Source organism: Zonotrichia albicollis, chromosome 15, assembly GCF_047830755.1.
Source record: "Zonotrichia albicollis isolate bZonAlb1 chromosome 15, bZonAlb1.hap1, whole genome shotgun sequence".
In the NCBI taxonomy this organism is placed as follows: Eukaryota; Metazoa; Chordata; class Aves; order Passeriformes; family Passerellidae; genus Zonotrichia; species Zonotrichia albicollis.
This window is the reverse complement of record NC_133833.1, coordinates 4,197,108-4,213,848: the sequence shown is the minus strand read 5'-3', so window position 1 is coordinate 4,213,848 and position 16,741 is coordinate 4,197,108. Positions and strand designations below refer to the sequence as shown.

The 16,741-nt window shown below is 43.1% G+C and overlaps 1 long non-coding RNA gene across 1 annotated transcript; it reads left to right on the top strand.

Moving 5' to 3' along the window:
- Positions 1-51: 51 nt before the first annotated feature.
- On the top strand, positions 52-9,699 carry LOC141730919 (uncharacterized). The gene is made up of 3 exons (XR_012582795.1): positions 52-1,046; positions 2,961-3,062; positions 8,680-9,699. It is a non-coding gene; the product is annotated as an uncharacterized LOC141730919 (long non-coding RNA).
- Positions 9,700-16,741: the final 7,042 nt, after the last annotated feature.

The window sequence follows — 16,741 nt, the reverse complement described above, 5'->3', positions numbered from 1 at the left end:
TTTTCTGTTTGTTTGTTTGTTTGTTTTTGTTTTGGTTTTTTTTTAAGGAAGGAAGGATGCAAATTCGTTTAAATTTTTTTCCTCCCATTGGAATGGATTTGCACCTTCTGGACTAGTTCCCTTCATGCAACAGCTACAAGGAAGCTGAAAGGACAATTGCTTTTGAGAAGTCTACAATACCTTGGCAGCTGGAATTCCATCAGATAAGCAATATTTGATTAATATTGGACACTAGGAGGAGACAAAATGGGATAGTATGGACATATTGGAAAAGCACTCACAAGAGCTACTCATGGATTTGCAATATTCCAGCATGGGTTGCCAATGCTGCATTAAAATAATGCCTCAAAAGCAATTCCTTAGACCCAGTCCATGATAAGCTGATGAGCCACCCCCTCCTCCATCCCACATATCTCCTTCAGTGATATTTCCACCCATTTCCTCTATCACCAGTAGCTCGAGCAAGGTTAGTTCAAACAAATTTAAAGCAGGGATAAGTATTGCCAATTCAAATCATGGGTGTTCCAGTCTGTCCCTGGGACTGTCCCCAGGGCAGGGATCCCTTGCTGAAACAGGTCATTTCCTCTCTCTAGGTGAAAAGAATCAGGTGAGTGGTGACAAAGAAAAGGCAGGATAAGGATCCCAAAGGGCAGAATCAGGAAGCAAGAAAAAGGTTTGCAGAGCAAGGAAGGCATTCAAGATTTTGCATTTCTTGTCTCATTGCGTTTTTCTCCAAATCCTGCCACAACCTTCCAGGAGGAGGGGGAAGGGCAGGGGCTGATTTGCATCTTATGTTACTGCTGACAGTAGGAGGTCTTAATTGGGGCACCAAAGAGCAGGTGTATGCTAACGTTAATCTTCCCTTTCACCTGTCACTCATGCAATGAATGTGATCTCTCCCTCTCATTAGCAGCCCTCTGTCACATGCTGGGGAGCTTTGGAAGGGTCCCTCTGAAACTTGTTGGGATTGATTTTCCTGCCCGTGCTGCGTTATTATTGCCAGACCCCGGACAAGCGCTCCCAGGGAACACATCTGCCCGGTGGAGGTATGGATAAGCACTGCCTAATGGCCTCAAATTATGTGTGCCTTGTGGAGAAATGATCAGGAATTCGTGTATTGGCCTGATGATAAACAGATAGGGACCGGCTCGTTTCGAAAATAACGCATTGTGTGCTCGAGTGTTACGGAGATGACCTTAGGAGGAAAGTTAATTTAGCAAAGATACTCAATTTGGTGTTATCTCCAAAAGTTGATTCCTGGAATCATTACTCACTCTGTAGTCAGGCAAAACTTCCCTGGATTTCAAGGACTCTAGCTGGAGCCAAGAGGAAATTGGCCTGGGAGAGGATGAAATAGTAACTCCAGAATTTGGACCTCCATCTCTTGCAGTTCACCTATCACAGCCCAATCCTCTGCTTGAGCCATGCAGAGTATTAGGAAACAACTCTGAGCAGCCAAGAGCAGTTGAACCTGCTTTACTTTGCTCTTTGTGCACCCTGAACTCTGTGTCTTATGAGGAACCTGCTGTCAGGACAGAGATCTCTGTCTCCCAGCCACACATTTCTCACAAAGAGAGGGGGAAAAAGGCAAATCACCTCACAAGGAATTTATCTGAGCTTTTCACATTCTTCTAGTGCTGCTCTGGAACACGTTCCTCCCTGGTTCACCCAGAGGTGAAATAAATAATTATCTTTGGGGGAAAAAATTCACATGGTTTAAAGTATTATTTTCTGAGAGCAACAGTTTGTTGGCTGTGAGTGGGATCCAGGGGGATGAGCATCAGCTGCAGCCTGGGTTCTGACTCAGAGCAGAGTCCCGTGGGAATCACAGCTGCTCCAGGGCTCCAGTGTTGGTTATTTCCTTCAGGATGATGATGGCTGGCCTCTTCTTTTATCATTCCCCTCCGTTGTTGGGAGGTGGCTTTCTTTATCATCAGATTCCTTCCAACAGCAGTAATACTGTGATTCAATAGAATGGAAACCAAGAAACAAACGGGACTGACACATTACATTAGTAATGTAATTTGAACTCATAATCTGTATTTTCCTTGCTGAGGTTGGGTCATGGTATGAGACTTTTCTCTTTTCTGAGATTGGAGTTAAAAAACCCCTGTAATATCTAATTGTGCAGCTCTTTTTGGGATAAAATACTCAATATTCAGTCTCCTGTGGAGGGAAACAAGGACTTTAAAGGAAGAACCAATATTCACTTTTAGAAGAACCAATATTCCAATAAATGTGGCAAAAATTGAGACATCTACCCTGCACTTCTAATTTCTCCATTGGACAATGGAAAGCATTTTATCTAAAATATACTGTCCCCTTATTGTCTATCTTTTAGTGAATTTTAAGAATCGAATTCTTCAATTCTTGTGTTTACCTAGTGTCCTAAATCAAGCAATTACCAAAACTATAAGGGACAAGCACAGAATCAGGAATAAGATGATTGATTTTAAGCATATGAATGTTACAGACCTCATAACTTGGCAAAGTGGGACAGGGAAGTGCCAGACTCAATGAGACATCTACAGTAAGGATGTGCTTTGCCATGATGCTGGATGAGAGTCTAAAATCTCTGTTATTCCAGTCCATGAATGTGTTGTCTTGAAATGTACAAGCAGCAATTAAGAGCTATTGGATAATAACTATGCCATGAAAACGTCCTAAACTATTAAAGAGCTGAAGATGATAGTGTGCTTTTAATGTTTCACATAAACCATTTGGGATTTGAAGAACTTTCAGTGCTTGTGACGAAGTTGGAATATACCCTTGCTTGGGTTAAAGGGAAGGAAGAGAAAAAGCCCTGAATTAAATTTTTGAGCTCGACACTCTCCCATTTTTTACATGTTGCTCAATTCTAAACAGGGAAAATAAAATCAGCTTTGTTCATGAGCATATGCTTTTGACTTTTTTTCTTCTTGGAGCCTGTGAATTATTAATAAACTAATTTCTCTTTATAGTTCAATCTTTGGAGACTTAAAGCGCTCACTCAAATGCACCGAACAAGAGGAATGCTTCAGCTCCAATCAGCTCCCATCTTCTTTGGAAATGCTGGCCTTGAGGTATCTTTGAGTCTTTGAAATCAATCTTTTATTCAGCCGGGAATTTCTGATGGCTTGGAGGTCTGGTCTGTTAATTCTGTCTAATGCCCTGTTTAAGTTTGGGGTGTTTCTCTCAGATGATTTTCTCCTTTTACTTCACTGAAGGACCAAGAGCATCCCTCTCTCCCTTCACTACACCCCTGTTCCTTTGTCTCCAAGTGAAATCAAAAATGTTTTTTGGACTTAACAAGTAAGTGGGGGGTGGGATGATGAAGAAAATACCCAGAGTGGCACCTAGGTGAGATCTTGTGGAGTTTTCCAAAGCCAGATTAATACAGCTTGATCTCTAGGATCAGGAGTGCAGATGTCACTGCAGGGATCCCTGTGCTGTTGAAGCTTTTCATCACTCCTGCATCACCTGAGGGTTTCTCATTGGTTTATCAGTAGCACTACCACAGCTGAGGAAGAGGAGAGGGGGAAATCAGGGAACGAAGGAGGCAAAGCCCTGAAGTCCTGTACCCACCAGGATGGGAACAGCGTGCAATAACTGGGCTGTCCAGTTTTGTCTGCTGTCCTCTGGATCATTTGGACCAAGATTTGGATCATAGAATAACTGTGTAACATCTTCCATAGAGGGCTAGCATGAACCAGAAATTACAAGACTGGGAGCCGTTTTATTAAAAAATTGTGATTTCTTCTTCCCCGGAGCCTGGGCTGAGAGCTGAACAAACTCATTTCAGTTGTGATCCTGTGAAACAAAAGCTCTCAATGATAAAGCAACATTGTTTGGTCTTTCCATTCTCATGCTTCTAAAAAAAGCTACTAAATGACTGAAAAAGTCCACATGAAATTTAAAAATAGGCTGAGGGACTGGGTTATAAGTCACTGAGCTCCATGTGGTCAAATAAAAACAACTATAGCAAAAAATTACTGTGCTAATTTAAGCTGTACAACAGAATTTCATTACCAGAAATATTTAACTAAAGAAAACCACATTAAGGCAGTGGTCTTCATTAACAAAAATGTCCTGTGCTGAGGTGACTTCCTAGTTAAAATTTTTGGGGAAAAAAAATGTGACTCCTGAAAGAAAATTTAAAACAAAACAGTTAAATAAAAAAAAGTCAGGATTTCTCTCATGTCTGATGTGTCTCTCTTCCTCAGTTCTTATTTCTAGGGCTGTTTGGAGACTCTTGTTCTCCTTTGTGGTGGGATAAATCTGGAGAAGCTCCATTGGATGCAGAGTTGGTGCCGGCTCTGAGCTCTGGCCGAGCAAAGCCGTGGTGTGAGCAGGGCTGGTGGTGGCACAGAGGGGCACAGCAGGGTTTTCTGCACAGGATTCATTTTCCAGCTCTCTCTGAGCAGCTCTGCAAGGCTGGAAAAATACATGCAAACCCGGGAAAACACATCCAAACCCAGGAAAACACATCCAAACCTGGAAAAACACATCCAAACCCAGGAAAGGGAAACATTTCACTCTGCTGGTGTGCAGGGGGATCCCCAGCAAGGCACAAAACCAATTTGATTCCAGCCTCCCGTTGAGGTTGATGGGATTCGTGTACCTCAGCCCATGAAGGTCTTTGGGAAATTCCAGCCATGAAGGTTAATTATAAGCCTTTAATTAATCAGACATTCACTGTGGGCTGAAGTGGTCTGGCTGTCTGAGCTCCGGCAGGTCCTTAATTAACACCACTGGGGGCTGGGGAATGGGGTGACTTTGAGGCAGCTGCAGGTCTCTGGTGCAGGCTGGAATGGGCAAGGCTGGAATGCTCAGGATGGGGGCTGGAGATGCTGCCAGGGGGCCAGGGCTGAGCCCTGGGCTGGGGACACTGATTTGTGCCATCCATGTCTGGTGCAGTCAGTGAATGAGCCCCACTGGGCTCCCCAAGGTGAACAGGAAAAAAAATCGAGGTTTCGTTATTCCTTATGCATGAAAAATTAGAATAAATTGGCAACTGGAATAAAAAATCCAAACTGGCTGGCTTACTTGATGAAGCTTTTTAAAACTGGCCTTTTAATTTAAAATTGCCTAAAAATGAGCTAGCAATAAATGATGTCTCTGAACTTTTTTTCAAAAATGTAAAGAATTATTTTTGAACTACACAAGAATTTATCATCTCCTGGGTTTCCCTGGCCAGTTAAACTCTGTACATGGGGCTGGTGCTCTGGAGGTACCTGGGGCAGAGAGGGCCTTGACTCTCTGCAGAATATGGGAATATGGCCTGAGAGAGAACTTCTGGCCTCCCTCAAACCAAAAGCAAAGTAGCATTAACTTCAAGGGATCTGGGATTTCTCTCAAATAATAATATTAGCAATGCTTCAGTGATCTTTAACTTAATAAAAACAAAATGGCAGCATTAGAGAGAGATGCTTATGAGGGAATAAAAAAACCATTTTGTTTCTCCCAAAATTACAGGAACTCTATTTTTTTTTCTCCACACACACACACTGCATTTCTAGTAACAGGCAAAAATATGATGTAGGAGACAAAAACTTTGAGTTGATGCACTGAAACATTTTTAACTATACAAATGATGGAAGCTGCATCCATGAGAAAACCAGAGAAGACTTCTGAAACAATATGAAGCCAACAGAAAAAAAAAAGAAAATAAATATCCCCATTCCTGGTGGACGCCTGTTTCTTTAAGCAGCTGTTTCTTGTCTCTGAGGTAACAAAGTTGTCATGTGATGCATCTGTTACCATGGCAATAATCTGTAATTGTGCAGAAAATCCACCAAAGTAGCGTGCAAGTCCTTGGTGAATTGGACAGAGAGAAAAATCACCCCTGTGCAAGCCTTGAATTGATGCTGTTGTGCAACTGCCTTGGCCAAGGCAGCCCAGCTTCACCTCCAGTGAATTTCCCGGATTTATTCTCTCTGTCCAGTGTGTCCAGTGTTTGCCTGGTTTTAAACACCCTCCCCACTGCTGGGGGGTCGTGGGCATCTTTTCCACCCTCCCCTGCCACATTCAGGGCATTTTACAGAAAGGATCTGGAAACTGCTGCTGGTTTGGCCAAAGGTGCAAAAACGGTGACTTTTGAGACATTTCTTCCAAGCACAGGTGGTAAAATGGCATTAAATATTGTGCCCTGCTGCAATTGCAATGGGAAGGATGTTCCCATGTTTATTTTATCCCTGTCTCCCAAGGGGGCAGCCCCCAACATCTTCATTGGTTCTGCCTCCATCAGGATGTGTCGTTTCACCACCACCTTGGGAACAGCTCCCACACACCCTCATGTGCACACAATATTTGTATTTATATATAATATATAAATTTAAATAAATCTTCTGCTAGCAGGCTAAGTTCAGAATCCTTTAAAACCAACTGAAAATAGAAACACAGAAGGATGGGAAGATGAAATCTGCAGAAGTTTCTGCCCTGCATTAGTCATAAAATAAACTGCTGGAATTTACAAAGAAAATCCTTGAGCATTTTGAGTCATCTGCTCATGATATCATTGGGCTAAAAGTGCTTGCTACTATCCAAATCAAAATGCCAGGGAAATCTCATGAGAATATGCCTCGTGGGCAAATCCCAAAAGGAGAACATCTGGATTTAAGATGCCATTGCCCTGTACTTAACCCTAAGCCACTGAGAAAAATGACTATTCTCCTGCTCTCACTCTCTCTGTGTTATTAGTAAATATTTATACTACACAAGCACCCAAAGGCCTCAAATGAGAGTAGACTTCCATCTTGAGGCTCGTGCAGGCCTAACAGAGAGAGGAGCCCCCTCTGATCTGCAAGGCCTGCTTCTTGTTTATTTTTCCTCTCAGCTATGGGGACATGAGCTGCACCATGCCTAGCAACTCAGTTGTTGGAATTAGATGAGACCCTCATTTCCTCCACAGGGGAAAAATAATGTGTTTTGTTAAGTGAGCTGAGGCAGCTTAGAGTCAGTGAAACTCTTTTGTGCCCACATCAGCAGTGCCACCTTTAGCTTTGCCCACCAGGCTCTGACATAACCTCTTTACCCTGAGTTAATAACATAAAACTGCTCTGTCTTCCCTTGTAGTGTTAATTAGACTGATGTGGATGATTTAATACCACTCACACTGATCTTCAAGCCTAAACCCAGACCTTCTCAGAGCCCAGCATTTGCAGTGAGTAGATTGAAATTCTCTCCCTCCAATGCAAGTCCCTGCCTGTCTTTTAAGGGTGATTCACCTGCAGAAGTGGGGCTGCACCTGAGGTTGAAAGGACCTTACAGAAAGTCATTTTCCCTCTCATGTGTCCTGCAGCTGAACCCAACCCCACTGGGTGTGTGAGCTGGGATCTGCCTTTTCTCCATCTGTTTTCAAAAGATGGATTCTGACATTTGAGTGGTGGGAGCCTCGTTCAACCATGACCTGAGTCTTCTGCAACCATTTCTGAAGGGGAGGGTTGTGACCCCAGTGTAAACTGGATGGAGCTTCCAAAAATCCATAGCACTTTTGCTCCATACAAACTTCCCTCCAGACTCTTTTGCTTGGTGGTTTCTGGTGAGATGGAAACAACCCAGCAACACCCTGGGTGAGCCTCCCCATTGCTGGAGACGCTCCACAGCTGTGCCCTTCTCAACACATCTGACACAGGGAAAACACAATTACCATAATCAACTGAAATAGGGCCTGGCCTGGGCTTTCTTGCTGGGAGCCTTGAGCTTATAAAAGTTTTGTGAAGAGCAGAAGGGATGTGTGCTCCTTGGTGATGGAGCTTAGTTTTTGTTTGGGAGCAGCATGAGTGCTGCATGAGGACTATCCCTACCTGTTGTCCCTAAATTCCTCCTTCCCTGGGGAAGCTGAAGAGGAGGTAAGGGGATGGTGTGCCTACATGCTGAATTTGGGAGGCCTCCAAGGGAAAAGGTTGATTTGGAACAACACAGGGCTGAGTCTTCCTGGGCTTCTCAAGCTGGTTCTGCCCTGAGGCTCTGCTGCCCCTCTCCCATCTTTTTGCATCTTTCCTGCTGGACATGCTGAGAGTTTTCCCCTCTGGAAAGAGCCCCCTCTGGAAAGAGCTGACTCACCACACTCCCCCTGCCCTGTGAGATAGGAAAGCTGGTGTGGCCACTGTGGGAAGCCAAGAAGCAGCAGCCGAAGCAGAGCTGCTCTGAAATAAGTGCTTAGGAATGCTCTGACCTCTTGTTTAATCTGTATGCACACATACAGAGATCCAGCCTGGGCCAGGGCTGAAGGAAGGGGCTCACAGCTCTGCCAGTTGTAGGTGTTTGGGGCTCCAGACAGCTGTGACAAACTGCAGCCTTTTTACTACCTTAGAAAACATAATGGACCACTTTTGTAATTTTAGCTGTAAATGCACTTCTGCTGTATCACAGGACAGTGCTTGAGTATGAGAAAAGAGAGAAATACAAGAAGTGCAGAAATTATGTGGTGACAGGCCAAAGAACAGAGCTTATAACACACCCACGGAGTGTTTCCTGTGAAAACAATATTCTCCTGGTTCTGTTCCTGATGCTCTTGCTTGCCTGCTTTAAGGAGTAATTTCTCAGAGCTATATTTTAGATGTTCAGCTCTTGTAAACTCTTCACAGTTTAATACATTGCAGCCTTTCTGTTTGCCAAGCTTGAGTCACTGGATTAAAATTGCAGCCGCCACCACAGCCATCAATGTTTCTGTTCACTTCCTGTCTCCTCTCTTCCCAGGCTCTACCTAATAATGGCAACCTGTGATCCCAGTCTGTGCTGCACAGATGACTAAGAACATAAAGATCTCAGTCTCTCCACAATTTGGAAGCAGATAAATAAGGTGAGAGCTGTGTGTGTCCAACTGCACTCGGGTGAGGTTGCCTTGAGCAGCAGAAGTCTTTGTGATGTGTGGTCGTGGGCTGAAAAGAAGGATGAAACTGATGGTCCTGGGTGTGCAGCTGAGGGAGGGATGGCCCTCAGGGAGGGTGTCTGCTGGCCTGACACTGCTGCTGTAGAGCAGAAACTGAGATTGCACATGGACTGCAGTGATTGCTGGGTCCAGCTGGGAAGGAATTGTTTTCTGGAGGAAGTTGGTTGATGTCCTTAGGGATCCAGTATGGTTTGCAGGGCAGGATCCCCTAAGGAGGGGGATCTCACCTGCTGGATCTCTGCCCTGGCTGGGGTGAAGATGCTGCTGTCCCTTCTGTTGCTGTCTGACCCACGGGTGGTGGATGTGGTGACAAACCATGGGGTGGTAAAGGCTCTGTGGGGTGCAAAATCGTGAGCGAGGGATGGAATGGCTCCTTCAGGCCTCAGAGCCTGTGACATGGAAATCCAAGGAAAACTCTGTCTAAAGAAGAAGCTGAGTTGAGACTGTGTTGGTTCTTATGCTGTTGGTTGATGGTCAGCTGAAACCAGCTGGCAGTGAGGCCATGGTGGAAAAAGGCTCTGGAAGAGCTTCATTAGCACCAGCACATCGCAAGTGCCTGCTGATAGCTAAATGCTCTGGAAACTTGTGCAACAAGGAAGGAGATGGTACCAGGGGGAGCCTGAAAGGCCAAAACTGAGCTTTTGGAGGCCTCGATGTTTGAATAAAGTCACCTGGGGATGCACTGAGCAGAGCTGGAGATGTGGGAGCAGAGGAGGAGCCTTTAAGGTTGTTTAAATCTTTTAGCAGAAATCTCAAGCTATAAACGGAAACATTTCACTCTAAGTCAATAAAACTGATCCAGTTTTTGTTAGAAAAAACCCTCCCATTCAAGCCATTAAAACTAACAGCTCAAATCCCTTAAGGGAGCCAGCTCCACAGGCTTGTGTTTCCATAGGGTTTACTGGCAGATTGCACCAGTTACCTTCCATGCCTTGTTGAAAGGAATGCTGGCACTTCGGGCACGTGTTTCTGGTACAAGTCTTCCTAAAAGTGTTTGGATTTGTGTGCAACCTGAGTGCTGGTGGCTAAAGGAGTCCATATGGCTCCACATCAGGGGAATGTGGGGCTGGATGTCCTGGGAAATGATCTTGTCCCCACACTGGGGTGCTCATTCTCCAAAGGCTGAGCACCTTGCTGGGTTGGAGATGTGATTGAGCATTGCATCTGTCCCTGCTGGGCTTGCTGTGCACTGCTGGTCGGGGCAGTAGGGAGGGACAGAGCTGCAAATGATGGAGGAGAGGGAAAATATTTCTTTTTTCTAAATCTATAGATGTGAATACATACAGACATCTTTACATTCCCCCTCTTCCCTTCCTTCCCAAGGCCTGAGGTTTGAGCATCATGTTTTTATACTCAGAAATCAATCTGTTTGATAATCTGACTGGGAATAAGTAATGCAGCCACATACTTCTGAATACTTCTATGTGCAGGATCTGTTCGCTTGATATGCTCCAGTCTCCCTAACATCTGGTTCTAGCCAGTTGCTATCAGCCTCTTGGTTTTATAAGCACTAAATTCACTCAGTTTTTAATGCAGGGAAGAAAAAAAAAATCCAGCCCAAAGAGCATAACATTTACAAGCATTTTTTGTGGGAGTAGAGACAGGAGGCCAAGTTCTGCTCTCAGACAGAGTCCAGCCTTTGCATTTTTGGGTGGGCCTCCAAAACCATATTTTTTTCCTTAGGATGCCTCCTCTTTAGCCAAACTAAACTGATTCCTGTCAGCTATTATCATTTCAGTATGAATGGGTTTGTCATGGAGACTTGAGGGAGGGTCAGCAAGGTGGGTTTTTGGGGTGTGTCTTACATGCAGGGTGTGTGTGCCTTGGCTTCTGGGAGGGGGGCACAGGGGCAGGGTGCTTTTGTGTTTCTGCTGGCCCAGCCTGCCAGTTCTCTCACCTGATGTCCAGAGTGCTGCTCAGTGGAGCTGAGGGAGATGAGTTGTCACTCCCCAAACCATGCCCAGCATCTGGGCCCCACCCCAGGTGTCTCTTTCTGTGCAGCTCTGACCATGCCAGAGAGGACCTTGGGGCTCCAAAGTCAGGATAAGCAGAGAAGACCAAGGCTGGATTTTTATTGAGCACATATGGCAGTGGAGGATTCAAAGGCACAAGGCTACCTGACAGGATTGTTTGAAATATATCCATAAAACCCCAAGCATCTCCAAAACCACTGCTGTTAAGCCAATTGCTGACAGAAGCAGAAAATCCATCAATAGTGAGATGTACAAAAACACTCAAACCCTTGGAAAAAACAAATCCATGTTGTCTAAATGCAGTTTACAAAAGGGTTGATCAGCTGCTATCTTGCTGTTGAGCCAAGTTATCTTTTCACTACCACATTCTCTTCCCATTTTGGTGTTCACCCTCTTAGGTGAGATTGTGAGACCTGAGAACTCTCCCTAAATAATATGAATAAGAACTGTCTTGAATAATTTTAATTATGCTGTTAAGGTTATCAGGAACATTAGCCATGCTAATTCTAACATGGATAGCACATACCAGTGGTCTTGTTTGCTCTGCAAGAGGAGCAGAAATGCATTTGGGAGGAAATAGAGATGGCAAACCAGAAATTGCCCATACTTTTAATCTCTGAAGGGTTGCAATTCACATATGGATGGAATTTAGCTCTAGAATAATATACTGTAGCTATAAGTGGAATCAATCTGGTCCACTAATTCTGTTTCTGCCTGCTTTGTTTTAAAGGCAAACTCACATCACTTTACACATGACCATACTGGGTAGTTGAGGCAGGTAACCATGTGAGCTGCTGAGCCTTGTGGGTTTTGTATTTGGGCCAATACTCACTTTCTGGAAAGGATAAGAGGGAATAGACACACTCCTTGCAGAGGTCCTGCCCTCGTGCTCCTGAACTGCCTGGTAATGGTGTGGCACCAGTTCAGATCCTGCAGAATTACAGAGGTTTCCACGGTTATTTTCTCTGTTGTTACCAAACACTTGAAGCAAGGCTGTGCTGTGGTCATATAGACAGGAAAATGACATCATGCTGAAAACCACTAATCCAAAAGCTTTGGAATCTAAAAGGCAAACCATATTCTAATTAGAAACAAAAAAACCCCAATGACATTTGAAATGGAGAAATTTCTTGGATTATTATTATTATTCTTAAATCCTCCCCTGGCTTCCCTTCCAGCCAAGGCTGTGACAAGTGCATTGGAGCTGATAATAAACACACACCTCTAAGGTCACAGCTAGGATTTTTAATTTAAATAAATAAATAAGGATGAATTTTCCAGTCTCTAGGGATCCAGCACTCAGGAACAAGCAGCACAAAGTGTGTTCTGCAGGGTCAGTGGGGAAGGTGGCTTTTTAAAATTTTTTTCTTTTTAGCATAGCAATGTCTTTTCCCTTATTTGAGAATGCAAACCAGCCCTATTCTATACTTCTCCCTGCCAGGCTGGAAGGTGGTAACAATAGGCTTTGGGATGGTGATGCTTTGTAGGAATTATTGACAGTGTGGGAAGACACAGAATTACTCACAGCAGCCACACTGCTTTAAGAGGTCAGCAGATGTGACCAGCTCATCCTGCTATGGATGATGAGAGCTGGCCAGAGAAATGTCGGAGAAACCATATTCCACCAGCTGTTGATGTGTCTCCCAGTGCTGCTAAACCTTTTGGAAATGATTCAACTTTATTTTCAGGGTAAAACAGGGTGGAGGAATTTCAGTAATGTTAAAATTGACTTATTGACACACAGAGAACATTTTCTTAATTTGTAACAAAACTTTTTTCAAATTTCTCTCCTAAATTTCTTAGTATTCTGTGGGACCTAACTGGGAAGAGATTGAAACAGAAATGAAATATTTTAATCCATTAAACAGGTTTTTATTTTTTCCTTAGAAACTTTTGGAGGAAACTGATTCTGAGGGGAAGAGAAGGGTTTATTCTTTAGAAGACAACACCTTGATCTCCTAATTAAAAGTTCTTTGAGAAATGCACCCTCCATCTTTGAGCCAGTCTGCCTCATTTCCAAATTGAATCAGTCATTTCTCAAGTGCAGCAAAGCCTGCCATCACCTCCCCCTCCCCTGTAATCCCCAAAGATGCACTGCAGGTGTTGGTGTCTATGGAGACACTGGAGCTGCTGCTTTGTGTCATCCCCACTCAAGAAATCCTGTTTGAGTGGCCACTTGTTTTTGCAGGATGAGTTACATTGCAAGCAAAGCAAATGGTGCCTCCATCCTCTGCCTCTGCTGCCTTTACTGCTATCCCCATCTGGAGAATAATATAATGAGAATAGTTATAGAGGTTGTTGCAAGGAATCACCTACTATCATGCACCTGCCAACAGGGTGGATTAACTGTCTGGTTCTTTTAGGAACAGAATAAATCCTGACATATTTTGAAAATGTATCCTCACTTGCTTCTGCATTTCTGTTCTGCTCGGTTTCATCTCGGTCATAGCAGGTTTCCTAAAAGTGCCACTATTCATATTGGATTTGCACCTTGCAAGCACCTGCAGGCTTATTGTTTGGCATGGCCTGTTCTTTATTGATTTGATTTTTTTCCTTGCTTTTTCTTTTGTGTTCTGTTTTGTTTTATAACATTTCATGGTGTAGACAGTGACTTTACGGGTGCTGGGCCAGCCTGCTAATTGGTTTCACATCTCTCTTTGAGGGTGGATTTAGCAGGGTCTTTGCTGGCTCTTGCTTATTTCTTTTTCCCACAGAAATGAAAGTGAGAAGCAGCTCAATAATGTTACAGTGCCATTCATTTCTTCCTGCAACTGCCTCTGTGCAGACCACTGAGATTATTTAGTGGCTGGGAGAGGGCAGGGTTTGTGTGAGGTTTCCTGGACTAAAACAGGAAGACTTTTGCAGTGTCACCGAGGCAAGTCACTGAGCTGGATATGAATAGCACAGATACCTTTAATGGCCAATGCAGGGACATTTTTTATGCCACTGTGATAAAGCAGATCCTTAGTGCCAGGTGAAGAATATGGGAATCTCTCAGTGGCTGTTGATCCACTTTGAATCAGAACACTCAATTATTTATTTCTTCTGTGTCTCCTTGAGATGTGATGTGAATTTCTGGAGGAACCTGTGCTTGGCTGTGATGTGGGAAGGGGCTGTAACAGGAGCCCCAGGGTAGCCTCATGCTTCCACTGTGAGTTGAGCTCAGTCTCACTACCTGTGGATAAAAAAGCTCTCGCCCCCAGGGATTGCTGCTCCAGCTCTGACATCCGTCTTAACTTTTTCTAACCCTATCTAATTCAGGCTTTCTAAAAAGTGAAAATCAGATCTTTATATTTGTTGCAATTAAGTGAAGAAATTATTTATACTTATGCATTCATTTACTGGTGTTACTGCTTTGGGAATTAAACATGTCCTGATAATACTGTGCCTCCAGCTCTGACTTATGTGGCAAGTTGGTTTTTTTAGAGACTTTTTCAGAAAATGAATGCCAGGGTTTTATCTCTGGTTTAATTTTGCCATCTAATAATGACAATGGTGCTTGGTTATGGGGAACAAAAGTCAGATGAAACAGGACATCCTTGTAATAGCATATGCTGTTCTTCATGGTACTTAAGACACACACGAACAACAATAAAACAACTTTAGGTGAAGGGCCAGTGAATGAGAACACTGGGCTTCATTCTTTCCCTTCAGAATAAATTCCCTTCTGTCTGCAAGCATCTCATTTGCTGTTTGTACAGAAAGTCCTTTGTTAGCCATTTCTCATTACAGCTATTGATAAGGCTTGTCCAAAAACATGCCAAAGTGCTTTTGTAAGTCAGATATTTTACATCAAGCACCAACAGCTAGTAATCATACAGTGGGTCTCTCTTAAAAACTGTTTCACTGTTGCCTTTTTATTTAGATAACATTGCCACAGTACTTACAGGGAATAGTATGAACACTTCAGTATGGTGTTTGGTTGGAAAAGCAACTGAGAAAGCTTTAACTGTTAGGAAGGAAACTCCACTTTAATTAGCATGATTTCCAATACTGCTGCTTGTACAATATAAATGTCTTGTATTATAGCAACATTTGTTTCAATGAAAATAGTATTGAAGACTGGAGCAACTTTTTTTGTGTGTACCTAAGATAACATTACAGCAAAAGAAATGTGGTCAGTATTTTCTCACATTTATACAGCTTTAAGAAATGTGTATGAAAATATTAATAGTTTATATATTTATATATATGCAAAGTAAGTTTCCCCCTCTGAGTTTAATCTTTGCACATTTGTTTCCAATTTGCAATTTCAGTGCTTTCCACTATTGTCTATCCATTGCCCATCTAAAATAAGCAGTAATATGGAAAAATGATTGTTGGAAATGGTTATGAGCCATTTCTCATAACTCTAAGCGGTGCCAAATGAAAAGATTGTGCAAGAGGCTGTAAACAAACAGAATCTACTTTTTCTCACAATGCATAATTAAATTGTGGAGCTCGTTGCCACAGGATGTTGTTGATATCTGCAGCTCAAGGAGCAACCAAGCAAGTGAGTGGAAGCAAAAGTCTCTGAAGGGCCATTAAAGGAGATGACGCACATGTAGGCTACGGCTCAGGAAGTCCTTAAACCACAAATTGCTTGAAATGGAGAAGATATTGAGAATTTCATACTTGCATCACTTCTTACAAGCTTTCTCTCAAATGCTTATTACTATCCATTTCCAAAGACAGGATGTTGGATGGACCTTTGGCATGACCTGCTCCAACCTTTGCAGTATTGTGCTTGTGTCCCCTGGGGAGCACAAGATGACACATCCTGGAGCACAGAGAGAGGAACAAAGGGTTTAATTCATGTTAGAAACAAAGATATTTTTTTTTTTTCAGGTGTGGATAGTCTAAAATATCTTATTTTAGGCATATAAGAATCTGTGTCTCCACTTGCCAAGTACATTGAGTTTAGTTCCTTTAAGCTCAACTCTTTGGGGAGACAAAACTGAATGATGTTGTGTATCAGACTGGAAAATGTTTATTTGCTTGGGAAAAGCCTCCAACAGTAGTGTGTGAGAACCACAAGTGGAAAAATGTGGTGAGCTGTGGTAAGAGCAGGAGAAGATGGTGACAGCCTGGCTAAGTTCCTCCTTTGCTCTGATGGCTTCAGGTTTTAACTAAATTCAGGTCCCACTAACTTCAACAGCACATCTCCCTCCAAGGGTTTCCTTACTTAGAAAACTTAATCGTGGGCTGAAGAAAGATGGGGCATTGTGAGATCCTTTCCTTTGCTTTAGAAATCCCAGTCTCAGGTAGAGAGAAAGGAAGTGACTTCAAGGAGTATTGAATTTTCTGAATTTTTCTGATGTTTTTAGGGAGCCTTAGACATTTTCTCTGGCAGTACTTGTGAGGTAGAGTAATGAAGATGATGTTTGCTTTTATTTCTAAATAACACCATGTTCCTCCCTTGGAGAACCCAGATAGGTGTATCACCCTCATCCAGAGTATTTTCTATTGGTACTTTAAGCAGCCCAATTGTGGGGAGCTAAAGACTCTCTCCTGAAAATAAATGTTGAGCTCCCCTCATTGGATATAAAGCACAACAGTTACATCTTTAGTCTCCAGCTGCCAAGGACACCTATGAGCATTTTCCTACCACAGACATTTTCTAGGCAATGTGGAAAACATGTCAAATGCCAAAGGCATTAAAAGAAGAAGCCAATCATGAATAATTCATTTGGAATCCACTATAATGACATTAGTCATAATGAAACCTAAGCTGGTATTAACATGTGCATAGTAGGTACAGTGCTTCCTGAGGAATCACTCTCTATTAGGAGGGGCTCTTAAGGAGAGCTTGGAAAAGGGATATTATTTCCATTCTCATGATGCCCTGGTTCAGGGACGGTGGGGTCTGATTGTCTCCAGGAAGGTGCACAAGCCATGGTGGCTGTGATCAGTTTTG